Genomic DNA, 15,302 nt, shown 5'->3' on the forward strand with positions numbered 1-15,302 from the left:
CTACAAAATACAAAGTATTATCGAAATCAAGAGAATGACGCATGGCTTCAGCAAGGAGGTATGTGAGCTTGTCATCTCCATTTCTCAATGTTAACTCTCTGCGGTCCATGTCAATCAATGCTTTGGAAGTCCGCAAGAACTGCCTCCCAAGTATCAAGAGTACATCCGCATCCTCATCGACATCTAGCACCACAAAGTCTACAGGAAATATGTACTTATCCACCTTGACAAGCACATCTTCAATGATACCCCTCGAATGTCTCACCATTCGATCCACCAATTGCAAAGTCATCCGAGTAGGCCTAGACTCGCCCAAACCTAGCTTTTGAAAGAAGGCGTATGGAATGACGTTGATACTGGCCCCTAAGTCCGCGAATGCCATTTCTTCACCTAGATTTCCAATATTACACGGAATTATGAAGCTTCCCGGGTCTTCCTTCTTGTTCGGCATGTTCTTTTGCAACACCACCGAGCAAGAAGTATCTAAAATCACTGAAGCACTCTCCTCCAACTTTGTCTTGTTAGTTAACAAGTCCTTCAAGAATTTTGCATACTTAGGCATTTAGGCCAATGCCTCAACAAAAGGAATATTGATGTGGAGTTTCTTGAACAAACTCAGAAACTTTGTCTACTATTCATCCCCTTGGTTATTCTTCAATCTAGAGGGATAAGGGATTCTTGGCTTGAAAGGTGGGGGTACCACCTCCTTCTCTTTGCTTGCTCCCTTCTCAACCTCTATAACCTCGGGTGCGTGTTTATTGGGCTTCTCACTCAAAGCCTACCTTCAACCTCATGACCACTTCTCAAAGTGATCGCCTTCACATGCTCTCTAGGGTTGGTCTCGGTGTTACTCGGCAAGCTTCCTTGTGGCCTTTCGGATAAGGACTTCGCAATCTGCCCTACTTGATTTTCAAGATTATGCAAAGAGGCGGTGTGGTTGCGAAGTGTAGACTCAACTGATTGGAACCTTGTATCAGATGATTACACAAACCTAGTCAAGGTCTTCTCCAAATCATTCATTCGGGTCTCCAAACCTGAAACTCTATTTTCCATGTTTGGGGCTTATTGTTGTTGTTGGAAAACCGGTGGCCCCATGGCCTTTTTTGGACCTTGGTTGCTCCATAAAAAATTGGGATGATTCTTCTAACCCGGATTGTAGGTGTTGTCATATGGGTTTCCTTGATTCCTCATGGCATTACCTACAAAATCGATGTTCTCAATCGAAGATGCATCACCAATGGAGATTGGGCAATCAGAAGGAGCATGTCCTCCACCACACTCGGTGCAAGTAGTCATAGCTGCCACTCTATTCAAAGTTAGAAGATCTAACTTCTTACTCAATGATTCCACCTGAGCCGCCAATGAGGTTACAGTATCTATCTCATGGAGGACGGCCACCTTTTTCTTCTCCCTAGCATTCCATTGGTAGCTGTTTAACCCCATTTCTTTAATTAGTTGATGGGCCTCACCGGGGGCTTGCTACCTAAGGTACCTTCTGCTGTCGCATCCAAGAGTTGCCTTGTACTCTAATTCAAACCGTTGTAAAAAGTCTGAACAATCATCCACTCCGGGAATCCGTGTTGCAGGTACTTTCTCAGGATCTCCTTGAACCTTTCCCACGTCTCAAGTAGAGACTCTAATTCCAACTGTATAAAAAATGAGATCTCATTCCTAAGCTTTGCAGATTTTTCGGGAGGGAAATAACAGGCAAGAAAAGCTTCTACCTTCTCCTCCCATGTGATAATTTATGCTCTAGGTAATGAGTGTAGCCACTACTTCATTCTCCCTTTTAAGGAAAATGGGAAGGCTCTCAACTTGATGGCATCATCCGTCACCCTGTTTATCTTAAGCATATCGTACACCTAGAAAAAGTTCTCTATATGATTGTTCAGATCCTCATCGGCTAAACCGTTAAACTGTGCAGATTGCTGCAACATGTGGATGAATGCCGGCTTCATCTCGAACTTCTGAGCTATAATCGGTGCACAATATTCGATTGTGTCCCCAATACTGAAGGTCTGGCATAATCGGATAAAGTTCGTTGTTGCTCATTATGTTGTGCCATGTTTTCAGATTCTTCTACTTCCAAATCAGTTAGATTAGACTATTCTTGCACAGGTTCTTTCCCTTTTCTTCTAAGTGTACATTCGAGCTCTGGATCTCTTTCAATCAATATCAAAGTGTTCCCTCGGGTCATAACCTGGAGCTGCACCAAAAGAAAGAAAACAAAATCAGAACGATGATAGAAAAGAAGATATGAAAAAAAATGAATGAATAAATAGCTAAGAAAACAAAGTGCAAAGTATCTCTGAACGCCTACTCCCCGACAGCGAGCCAAAAACTTGACACGACCGAATATAGTGTAAACCGCAAGTGCACGGTGTCAGAAGTAATAATCCCGGATGAGTGAGTATCGTATCCACGAGTAGAGGAATAAAGACACTTAAGTTGTTTCTTAACTAATGTGAAATATGAATAGTGATATGTGTGACAAAATATGAAATAACAAAAGTAAAAGCAACAAGATAGACAACACAAGTAAAGGAGAAGGTAAGGCAATCGATAAAGATGGGGTACTCAGATATTGTTCTGCCTAGGACAATCGTTTCAAGTGCAAGAACCCTCTATTATACTTTCTAATTGATGAAACAATGAGTCGTGGAAATCCTTAATTACATGGTCCCAAATCTAAAGTCAACCATGCCTAACTCTATATATGTCCTGGAGGAAAGATTGAATAACCTCTCAACCTCACACCCGTATAGAATTGCAATGAGTTCTATGGATTCCAAGTGATAAACCCTATTCCTATATATAGACCTAACCCTTTGGTCCAGGTGGAAGGTCCCTAGCCATAATTAAGCCTTAGGTGCTAAAATCGCTTCAACGCTTCACTCCGTTGCACTCGCAACTAAGCCCCAGCGGAAGGTCCTCCCTTAGCCCATTCACTCTACTATGGCCGCAAAGAACTCTTGGAACGTGAAGGCAGGATCGATCACACCGGAGGGGAAAGGGGACGCTCCGCTACCTCTTAACTCACCCTTTCAACCCTCTCCAATCTAGCTTTGTCTAACTCTCGTGGTGTGTCACTCACTCCCAACCCTAGTATCACTCTAGGAGAGTATTCAAACAATCAAGCTTACAAGATTGGAACTCATAATAAGCATCAATTAATTGAAAGCATAATAAAGAGATTCAATGAAATGAATACATCCTAGGGTTTACAAATACCCAAGTACCCACTAGGGGGTTTAGCTCTCCATGCAGATAGATACAATCAATGAAATCGAATATAAAAACAAAGCATCCATAGAAAACCCCCTCGATAGTCGTGGCGATGGTCTTATGGAGAGTCATCTACTCGTTGCAAAAGTCCCTTTGTCCGGCCTAGGATACACCTCGCCAGATCGGTGCAGACATAAGCTCTCCCACTAACCTTCATCCAAACGGCATGCGATGTCGGAGCCATAGAACCTCTCCAAAGCCCTAGCCAATACCTCTCAAAACCCTAGCCGCAGCCCTCTCTCAAGTTGGGGAAAAGATGGAGAAAAGAATGTTGAAATCGGGGCTGAAATCGTCTTTTAAAGGGCTGGAATTGGGAATCCACACGGCCATGTGGGCGCCCCTGTGGATTTTTCACACGGGCGCGTGGAATTTCCACACGCCCGTGTGGATTCTCTGTTTTCCTATTTTCTCGGCCGGCTGTACGCAATGCTGCTATAGTATTTTTGCTACAATGTTTTCTATAGTACCCTGCTGCAGTACCGCCCAGAAATACTCCCGAAAATATACTTTCATCGAGGTAACACAAATGGGCACACATTTACGTCATGGATCACCTTGCTTCTTCAGTAAAGGACATGTTGGTGGAGATCTTGTTTTATATGCACAAGTCGGAATGCTTTAATGTGACTGCCATTGTGCCCCTCAAAATAGTTGTGCTAACTCAGATACGAGGAGATTGGCACACATTTCTGCATCTCGAACCCAACCTATGTCTTCGCGTTTGAACCTTAGCAAGTTTTCCTCCAAATTAGTGCATTACGACCCACATTGGCTTCTTTCTCTCATAATCGCCCTAACAACCCTACCTGCATGAAAATAACATAAATACACATATATTAGCATTAAAACCCGAGAAAAGTAATGCTCAACACAAGGAAAGAATACTTCATATTCTTATCGCACAAGCACTTATCAGGGATTTACAAGTATGCTACAAGTGTCAAAAAAATTTAATGGGAGTTCCAATCAAAATTTACTGTAGGAAGAACATAAATTTTGCAAGAGTTTCCCCTTATTTTTGAAGCCCAAAACTTTACAAATAATGTCTCAAAATGCAAATAAATCAGAAACTTAACATCCATACAACATTCCCAAGGTTTTAATCAATATAAACATGTAAAAATCAAGAAGAAAAAATAACTTTTCTTCAACACACAAGTTAGGGCTTCAAAGCTTGAATTGAAGAAGATCGGTGAAGAAGATGGTGAAACCTTGAATAAACCATTTGATGCAAGTTGCAATAGGTAGGATAGGAGTGTATAAGAAAAAAATGAAGAAAAATGGTGAAAGAATGAGGAGAAATGGAGGAGAAATGAGAGACTTATGGGGAAAATGGTGAAAAGGTCGTCCAATTTAATGTGCTACCTGAGGGCCATGCGGGCAAGTATGCGGCCACATGCATGCCTGTATGGACTCTCTAGATGCCATAGAGGCATCCTTGTGGCCACAAGGATGCCTACAAGGCTTGGAAAAAAATATATTTATGGCAATCCATGCTTGCAATCATAATGAAAATCGAAGTATAACATCTAGAACACCGAATTATACATGAAATAAATTTAGAACACCCCAAATCAATGGATAAAATTAAGAAATCAAGGACATGCATGGATCATTCAAACAAACACCAAACAAAAGGCACACAAACACACACACACAAATATAACAATCACACAACTAACATACGAAAAATGCAAGAACATGAATTTAAAACTTGTGTTGGCTCCCAAAAAACGCTTGTTTAACGTCATTAACTCGAGGTGCCTCTTTCTTATCTTAGGGAGGCTTGAAAATGTTGTGTTCATCCTAGCTAGAATTGGCATAAGAACTACCAAGAAAATGAAGTGTACCTTTTTGGATGGTGTAAAATTAAAGGCGAAACATGAGTTACCTTTTGGCCTCCATGGAAAAAGCTTGGGCCGGAAATTGTGCAATTTAAACTTGGGTGGATCCTTAGATGGTTTGAGTATCCTCCCTGCTTCTTCTTTGGTCTTGACTAAAATTCCATTGAGTACTCCACCAAGTTGTTTAGGCCTCGAAGGAAAATGGTTCGGTCAAAAATTATTCAAGCTTGGCATAGGTGGGTCTTGGACGGTTTTAACCTCCTACTGGCATTTTCTTCCTCGACCATTGTCAAATTGCCTTGAACTACCCAAAAGTTTAGTTTGGGTTTCCAAGGGAACAAATTTGGTTAAGAACTTGTCAAGCTTTGCATAGATGGATCAATTGGTGGCTTTAACATCCTATCCACAATATTTTTTCTCAACCATGGTGTGATTAACTTCAAGTGCCCATAAAATTTTCTTGGGCCACCAAGGAAAATTTTTGGTTGGGAATTGTCCAAGCCTAGCATTGGTGGGTTCAAGGATGACCATAGCTTCATACCCCATCTTCAATTACAATTCCTGAAATTTTTTCTCTACACTTGAAAATTATCGATTGGTTGATGGAATGGTCAATATTGAGGCAAGTAGTGTCTTCAAATGTGGTCGATGGAGTTTCTTGGACTTCCTCAAATTTTTTGCATGGCCATGATCTCATCCTCCCCCTTGTCTTCTTCAATTTCAAGTTGAGGTGGAACATCTATTATTTGCTCAAAAGCTACTGATGCTACATCAATTGCTCCTCCAACCTCCAACACCTCAATACCAACTTCCACCTCAATTTCACCTTTGTTCTCTTCCTTTCTAATGTCATTCTTAGATAGGTCTTCTATAGTTCATTGCAACTCGGTCGATATATTGGAAGACTCTCCTATCTAGTTTTCCATACCTTGAACAAATTGTTGGGCATTAAAAATTGTGGTATTCATGGCTTCAAGTTCCGCATCCGCATTCATCATGAATCTTGTAAACACATCTTATGTATTAAAACCCCATTGGTTAAGTTGCTTACTATGGATGACTAGAGGTTGGCAATGCCACAGTTCTTCAAAGGAGTGTTCTTATAGCAGTCCTTGGTGAGGGTATTCCCATTGTTGAGTATGATAATGTGCCAAAGAATTTTGATGCCCTCCCCAATAGGGATTGTAAATATTATGGTGTGGATTGCTTTGGCGTGCTCTCATGGCAATAGCTTCTTCCATCTGCTTCTCAAGTGCCAATATTTTTTAGGCCAACATTTTTTCTTGAAAATCCATGGCCCTGTGTAAACAAACAAAACAAAAATCAATAAGTTAACAAAAAAAAATTTAACTAAAAAGAAAACAAACAAATATGCACAAAAGGATGAAAGAAGCATACAAAGATAAATATTGACAATGACAAAGATAAATGACTAGATCAGTGAGCTAAAGGTTTTCCTAGCATTCTTGGAGTTCCCCGATAACGGCGCCAAAAACTTGATGTGAAATCCATAGCGCACATGTCTTTAAGTAATACCTCTCATGCACCTGCGAGGGCAGTGCGTATTCCCTAGGATCCCAAGAGCTGCTATTACTTTCCCCTAGACGGCACTATCTAATATAACAAATATAGGTTTATAATTAAATAAGAAAATAACAAAAAAGGAAACTATAAACACATGGACTAAGGCTCCCCACATAAGAATTTTAAAGAAGCAAGTAGCAATGAAAGTGCAAGGTCCCCGTGCTAGGATCCCCTCAGGACTACTAAAGCTAGAGAGATGCTAAAATTACAAAGGCAATGGTGATTGGGACAGGAAAAGTCTAATAGTAGGTTACCTGATGGTCACGACAATAACCCCTAATTACATACAAGTATTGGGTCAAAATCGCTTCTGCCCAAGTTCTCCTATGATTGCATTAAGTGTCAAGATATCTCTAATTAAGGCTAATCTCAAGTATTGGGTCAGAATCGCTTCTGCCGATTTCAAGGTTTTTCGACTTTATCTTGTCGGCAAACCCGCATCTTCTCTTTTCTTCACCCTTACTTGATTATCTTTGATGTTCTTTGATTAAATTGGTGAATGTGCTTTGTTTCTATGCTAAAAATACTTGTCGTATGTTTAGAACGAGTTTAGAAGTGATTTGGTGTATTTTTGGATTTATGGCACAAGGGCCGTGCGGTTTTCACGCCCCGTGAATCTACAGAGGTGTATGGAATTTCCACACGACAGTGTGGATTTCTGCAGTATTGTTCTGTGAGTTTATTTGATTGATTTTCTTTGCAATACTTGCAGGTAAACATTCTCGAAAGCCCTCGCCTGAGCCTGAGCACATAGAGTTCTAGATTCCCGAGCACCAAGCTTGATTTGAGCTGCTGTCGAAGCTTAAGTTCGGTCAGACGCGATTTCCAGATTTGAGTTCGCTCAAGGAGGTGCAGTTAGCCGACAACATGGCTGATGAGGTTGACGAGCTCCTCTTGGTGGCTAGCTGGTGGCGTTTATTGTTGATCAGGGAGCCAGGCATCCTTATACTTACATTGAAATTGCCGTCATCATTTGAGTTCGATCGCCCCTACCACTGCTTTTCGAATTTAGATATTACACAGTTTAGAGAGCTCAGACAGCACCACAGCATGAGCGTTAGTCAGTTTTTGATTCTACTTGATTTATATGATAAGGCATTCATGGACATAGAGGAGTACACTCAGTTACTGACAAATTATCCCGGCAGTCTGACACACAGAGAGCATACAAGAAACTTTGTGGTCAAGGCCAATACGAGCCGGGCGTGTCCAAAGACCACGTGCCTTTCTCTATCGGCATATAGGTACATCCGCCATTCTTTGTCATTCGGTGAATGGGCACGGTGATAATCTGCGAAGTCTTGAGCGGACATGAGCTATTATACTTGCATTCCATGGTGTAGAGTCAACCCGATCAACTCTGGGGCACATTGTACTGAGTATACGAGGGTATCGAGGGCGTAGTATGCCAAGATTGTGAGTTATTTTATCGGGCCCTTACATTACTAGACTCAACATGGGGATGGGCCTATTGGACGTGATCAGAGGGGCTGAGAAGATGATCATACCTGCACTCCTCGGCCTGGAGACCGGGCGACTGATGGGTATGATCCACAGGTATAGAGACGGGGTGTATGTGCTGAACATGGCCCCACCAGAGCCATTGGAGGCCTAGGGAGTTATAGCAGAGAGGTCGCGAGCCCGGTTCTCAAAGCCACTCGGCCCGAGGTAGTCATGGGCGGAGGCATCCCCTACTGCTGCAGGGAGCCCCCACCAATTCGGATATTCTCCTCGACTCGAGCACATGATCGATTTGAGAAGCTCAAGAGTGTTACAGGGATACTGCATGCAAATCTGGTAAAGGTTCGGGCCACGCAGGTCACAAACCACACAGTGGTGATGCCGCGTCTTGACATCATCTGACTACTACTTGAGGGCCCTGACACGACCCGAGATATGCGTGTAAACCCGCAAGTGCAGGGTGTCGAACTAATAATACCCGGTGAGAGGGTAGTCGAGATCCACGAGGGAATAGTGCTTAGAACCACCAAGATTTCTATTTAACTAGAATAAAAATATGTTGAAAGTGATTTCAAAACCAACTCAATGCAAATGAAAATAAGAAAAGATAAAGGAGGCGCAAGTAAAAGATATGGGAGGCAATCGATGATAAATCGGGTATCCGGATATTGTTCAGTCTAGGACAATTGTTTCAAGTTCAAAACCCCTATTATGCTTCCTAACTAATGCATTAATGAGTCATGGAGATCTTTTTAATACATGGTCCCCAAATCTAAGGTCAACTATGCCTAATGATAAGTGTCTAAATGTAGATGTTTTTCATGCATATATCGTATTCACTTTGCATGTATTTTGTGAGGGTTTGATGCTCGTTTTACGCTTAATCATCTATTATTTGCTTTGTAGGGGCATAAGGAAGCCATAGAGAACAAGAAGATATCATTTGGGCGAAAAGAGAAAAGCAGGAATTTTCATACTACCCCCATACTACCCGATTATGGGGGTCGTATCTACTATGACGAGATTGATTTTTAAGTGTACGCCAGATTTCCATACTACCCGATGTATGGGGGCCGTATGCACCCTGTATGGATCGCGAATCTAGGGTTTTTGGGTGCTATACGACCCCCATACGACCCGTATGCCTCGGGGGGGGTATAAATACCAACTTTTAGGGCAGAAAAGAGAACTTTTTGGCTGGCCCTTTTCTTGGCCGACTTTGGGAGAGCACTTGGGAGTTTTTGGGCGACCTTGGGGAGGAGAAGAAGGGCAAGGAAGCTAGAAGATCATCCAAGCCCAAGGTCCAAGATTCTCAAGGCAAGAAGGCAACATCATTCAAGGGGAGATCTACCACGATTTGAAGGAAGGAGACCCGCGGCTAGAGGAAGCGTCATTTGGCACTCCTTTGGCGGGGAAAGCGTCATTCGGCACATTCTTCACCTCCTCCTTCACCATTTCATCTAGGGAGTGTCATTTATGCTTTTGTTTCATGTTTTGTTTGTTTGTATTGCTTGTTGTGGGATGATGACACACTAGACCCCCAAGGCCACCGGGTGTTGGTGAACCTTGGGGGGTTTTTATCATGTATGTTGGATGATAACTTGTTAATTCCATGCTTGGGTAATTTTGAGATCTAGTCCATTGTTTTCATGCTAAGTGCTACACTAAGGAGAAATCCGTAGCTCTTTTATGAGTGATGCATGTAGATGTGACTTGCTCGCATGTATTAGATCATGAATGGATTAGAAGGGGATACTTGTATCATCACGCCGAGAAATTGGGTGTTTGGTAGCCCTCCATGTAGGTTTAATCCGAAGAAGAGTAGGTTTATTCCTAAGTGAGATTTCCTCGTACTTAATGCAATCGTAGGAATGTAGATTTGGAAGAAATTCCTATCTATGTTTGTATGGGATTAGGGTTCAATCGCCGAGAAATTGGGGTTGTTCTAATCTTGGAATCTCATGGTCCATTTTTACCCTTGCATCTTTAGATCATCATTCATGTTGCATGATAACCCCTCAAGGGGATCCACATCCATAGGCCTTTGCATTATATTGAATTTCTTGCTTGCTCATTGCTTGTGCTCTCTAATTTGTTCATAACCCTGTTTTAGTTTTAATTGCTTTTAGTAGAGTAAAAATCCATCATTTGAGATCTTAGGCTAGATAATAGCTCGAGAAGGAGTAATAGGAGATCCTTAGCCCGTGGAATACGATCCTCGTGTCTTCACGCGAGGTATTACTAGCGATCCGTACACTTGCGGGGAAGCAATCAAGTTTTTAGGCGCCGTTGTCGGGGGACTTTTAAGGAATTCTAGGAAACTTTTAGATTATTACTCTAGCCATTTCATTCTTTACTCATTTCTTGTCGTTATTTTTTTCTTTTCTTTTCCTTTGGTCTTAACTTTCTATCATCTTTCTTGGTTTTGCAAAGAGTCTTGCATGACATCGTCTCATCGTCATCAGTCAAATCATCAAGTTGGAACGCTACGAGGTTTGATGGTTTGGATTAATTTGCGAGACTCGGCAACATTTTTCACCCCCTCAGGACAACCATTTTATATACTCTGCTGCCATCAGGGGATTCTAGCATATCTTTTTGATGGTTGCGGTGGCACCTGATGTTTGAGACTTTTTATGAAAAGTGGAACACCATCGATGAGCGAAGGAAGCATATCACTAATTGAGCAGTTTGTTTTGACTCTCGAGGGTCGACGGTTTGCTACCATGAATCCCACCTTTGAGGACCGTGTTGAAATAGGCCAAGTGTCGAGCAAAAGGTGCAGGGAGTGCAACTTGGGGGCAATGAGTTTGAGCATCATGAAGGTCTAGGAAATAATGCGAATGTTATGAGCTTCGTGTTCATGGTATGAGACAGCGATTCGATGAAAATGTGGGGTCGGTTGAAGAAGTAGGGTCGAGCAGGGGTGATGGGCTTTGGAGCAGAGGGTTGATGCCATCAAGCGAGGAAGCACCAAATTTGGAGTTGAAAACACTACCTGAACACCTTGAGTACACCTTTTTTTGGGAGAAGGTACACAACTTCGGTCATCATCTCTTCAAACCCTAGCAGTTGAAGCGAGAAGAATGGGTTGGTGGATCTACTAAAGAGACACAAGAAAGCAATTGCTTGGAAGATTCGCGACATAAGAGGGATAAATCCATCTGTTTGCACTCACAAAAATTCTAATGACGGACGATCACGGACCCAAAGCCTTGCCACAAAAAAGACTCAATCCAAATATGAAAAGAAGTGGTCGGGGCAGAAATCATCAAGCTTCTTGATGCAGGGCATTATCTACCCGATATCGAGACGGTGAGTGGGTAAGCCCGTACAAGTGGTCCCAAAGAAAGGGGAATGACCGTGATCACCAATGAGAAAAAAATGAGCTAATCCCGACTCATACAACAACAGGGTGGAGGGTATGCATTGACTATAGAAAATTGAATGATGCCACCGAAAAGATCATTTTTCCCCTACCATTCATTGATCGAGATCTTTGGAGGCGGTTAGTTGGGCATGCCTACTATTGTTTTTTGGATGGGTTCTCTGGTTATTTCCAAATTCCCATCGCCCCCGAAGATCAGGAGAAGACTACGTTCACTTGTCCGTATGGCACATTTGCTTATCGCCGCATGTTTTTCGGGCTATGTAACGCCCTGACCACCTTTCGAGGAGATGCATAACGACCATTTTTGAAGACATGGTAGAAGATTTTATGGAGGTTTTTATGGATGACTTTTCCGTCTTTGGTGATTCATTCGATGTGTGCCTCAAGAACCTTGAGCGGGTCCTCATTCGATGTGAGGAGACCAATCTTGTGCTAAGTTAGGGAGAAATGCCATTTCATGGTCCAAGAGGGGATAGTCTTGGGGCACAAAATTTCAAAAAGATGGAATTGAGGTTGACAAGGCAAAGATTTCCACCATCGAAAAAAATTGCCACCTCAAATTACGTGAGGGGCCATAAGAAGTTTTTTGGGGCATGCCGGGTTCTATAGAAGATTCATCAAGGATTTTTCTAAAATTGCTAGACCCCTAACAAGGTTATTGGAAAAAGGATGTCCCATTCGAGGTTCGATAATGAGCGCATGACATCCTTCATGGCACTCAAGGAGAAACTAATTCAAGCGCCGATTATGGTAGTTCTAGATTGAGGACTCCCCTATTCGAATTGATGTGTGATGCAGGTGACTTTTGCGGTTGGGGGCGAGTGCTTGGTCGGCGGAGGGACAAACATTTCCACCCCATTTACTACGCAAGTAAGACTCTAACGGGAGCCCAAGCGAATTACACTCTAACCACGTTTGATTAGGTGGGTCTTGCTGCTTCAAGAATTTGACCTGGAGATTAAGGACAAGCGGGGAGGCGAGAGAATCTTGCGAGTTGATCATTTATCCCATTTGGAGGGCTCTAGCTACGAAACTATGAGAGACATGGACATTAATGACTCATTCCCTAAAGAACACTTGTATAATATCCGGGTAGTAGAGAGAAGGAACCACCTGGTTTTGCCGATTTCGCTAATTACTTGGTTGGTGGGGTCATCTCAAAATGGTTTACATATCAACAAAGGAAGAAAATCTTTTCAGACATCAAGCACTACATCTGGGAAGATCCATACCTATTCGAGGGTTTTGTTCGATCAAGTAGCTCGAAGATGTGTTTTCTAGAGCGGAGGGTCTAAGCATTTTTGAGGCATTGCCACTCGGGACCCTTGGTTGCCATTATGATGCGAATAGAACAACGAAGAAAATTCTTGATGCAGGTTTCTATTGGCCATCGGTATTCCATGACACCCAGAAATTCATTCTAGCTTGTTATAGATGTCGGTGAATTCGGTAACATATCTCGCAGGGATGAGATGCCCCAAAAATTGGAACCGAGCACTGTGAAGTTTTTTTGATGTGTGGGGGATTGATTTTTATCGGGACCTTTTCCGAGCTCCCATGGATGCAAGTTCATACTCGTTGCGATCGATTATGTGTCTAAATGGGTGGAGGCTCAAGCATTATCAAACAAATGATCCGAGGGTGGTGGTGAAATTTTTTTGAAGAAAATATTCTCGAGGTTGGCGCACCACGGGCTATCATTAGTGGCAGAGGCACTCATTTACGTAATGCCCTAATTTCGCAAAGATTTTGAAGCGCTATGGAGTCTCCCATAAAAATGGCAACGACATACCACCCACAAACTAGCGGGCAAGTAGAAGTGTCCAGCGAGGGACTTAAAAGCGAATCATGGAGAAGGCGTATCTCAGAACCCAGAAGAGATTGGGCGAGAACATCTCGATGGCGCTCTACGGGCATATAGAGCGAGCCTACAAGACTCCTATTGGAATCACTCCATATAGACTAGTCTATGGAAAAAGCTTGCCATTTACCGGTTGAGCTCGAGCATAATGCTTATTGGGCCATTAAGTTTCTAAATCTTGACTCTTCTCTTGTAGGGTGCAAGAGGAAGCTTCAACTGAATGAACTTGACAAGTGGCGCTCTACGGCATATAAGAGTTCAAAGCTCTATAAAGAAAAAAAGTAAAAAGAGTACCACGACAGGGACGCATCAAGCACCCTAAGCAGTTTCACGAAGGCGATCAAGTCCTCTTTGTTCAATTCAGGGCTGAAATTATTTCCGGGGAATCTAAGATCACGTTGGTCGAGGTCCATACCACGGTTACTCAAGTCTTCCCACATGGAGCGGTTGAGGGTAACCCACCCGGAGAAAATGACACTTTTAAGGTCAGCAGGGCAGCGATTAAAAATTTTTACTTTAATAACAATGCTACAAAGAAACCGGGGGTGGAATCAAACTCTTTGAACCCCCATGAGGTAAGGAATGAGAGTACGTCGAGGGCTCGTGACGTTAAACAAAAGCGCTTCTTGGGAGGCAACCCAAGTGTTCGGTGGTGTTTGCTTGCATTTTTCGTATTCTAGGTCTTAATTCATGTCAATTCTCGTATTTCTTCCACTTGTTTTACTTTTGAATAAGTTCATGCTCGCACACTTGGCGTAGTGCTCTCATCGTTTTAATTGTGGTATGTTTGTGCAACTTCTTGAGAAACTCATATTTAGGTGTTAATTCATGCACTAGATCGTCATTTTATTCAATTCACTCATTTTTGGAGGAGTCTTCGAGCTTGCTATATCATTTTTTCATCATTTGGGGGTAGGTTTTCGAAGTTTTAATTGATTCTAATGGGTATACGACCTTACTGGGCCGTATGGTGCCCATCTGAGATGAGCACAGAGGCTGCATGCTCGTCATGACGACCCCCATACGGCCCCTATACGGGTCCGTCTGCGACGGGGGAGCCCCTCGGCCGAGAGGGCCTTTTGGCCCATATGGCCATCTGAGGGGCCCAGTATGGGAGGGCCCGTATGGCTCGTGCCCTCCATATAATCTCTCTCTCTCTCTCTCTCTTTCTTCCATTCTCCTATTTTCTCTCTTTCTCCACCGATTTTCTCTCTTCTTTCTCACTCATTTCTTGGCCAAATCTCCTCATTTTTCCTCCTAAATCTTCTCCTCATCCATTTTGAGGCGTCGATCTAGTGGTTTTTCCCCAAGTTTTAAAAGCTTGTTTTCTCAAGATTTCGTCGGTATGCTTTTTCTATGCCCTAGTTTTTATCTTTTCTCATTTTCTTTTGGGCATTCTTGGAGATTTTTAGTGTGGGATTTCTTTAGCATTTTGCTTGGGTTGAATGATGTGAATGTCATGGATGAATTTTCCTTCAAATTTATGTAAAAATTATTTTTATGCTTAGAATATAGGGGAGACTCTTGCGGTATGAATAGTGACCATACGGCCCCCATACTGCACGTATGACCTTAAAAAATTTGGTTTTTCATGTGTTTTCCTCTACCTCTAGCATTTTATTTTGCTTTATCTTGTATCCCTATGAGCTTGAACAAAGTTTATCTTTATTGTAGGGATGCCTAACACAAAATGGCTCGCCTCCAAGCGCCCAAGGACCACTGGGCCCTCCTATACACCCGATGAGCCCGTCTTCAAGTTATCCCATCATCGAGAGAGATATGATCGACTGAAAACAAAACCATTTGGAACATTGTGCTACCTTGAGTGGGGACTTGTGGAGAGCCTTGGGATTGCAAGTCAAGTAATGGAATGGCT

At 42.6% G+C, this 15,302-nt stretch overlaps 1 non-coding gene across 1 annotated transcript; it reads left to right on the forward strand.

Annotated features, from left to right (window-relative positions):
- The first annotated feature begins 1,572 nt into the window (after positions 1 to 1,572).
- Positions 1,573 to 1,679, forward strand: LOC120271227. The gene has a single exon (XR_005539847.1). It is a non-coding gene; the product is annotated as a small nucleolar RNA R71 (small nucleolar RNA).
- The last annotated feature ends 13,623 nt before the right edge of the window (positions 1,680 to 15,302 follow it).

This window comes from Dioscorea cayenensis, chromosome 10 (genome assembly GCF_009730915.1).
Source record: "Dioscorea cayenensis subsp. rotundata cultivar TDr96_F1 chromosome 10, TDr96_F1_v2_PseudoChromosome.rev07_lg8_w22 25.fasta, whole genome shotgun sequence".
NCBI lineage: Eukaryota > Viridiplantae > Streptophyta > Magnoliopsida > Dioscoreales > Dioscoreaceae > Dioscorea > Dioscorea cayenensis.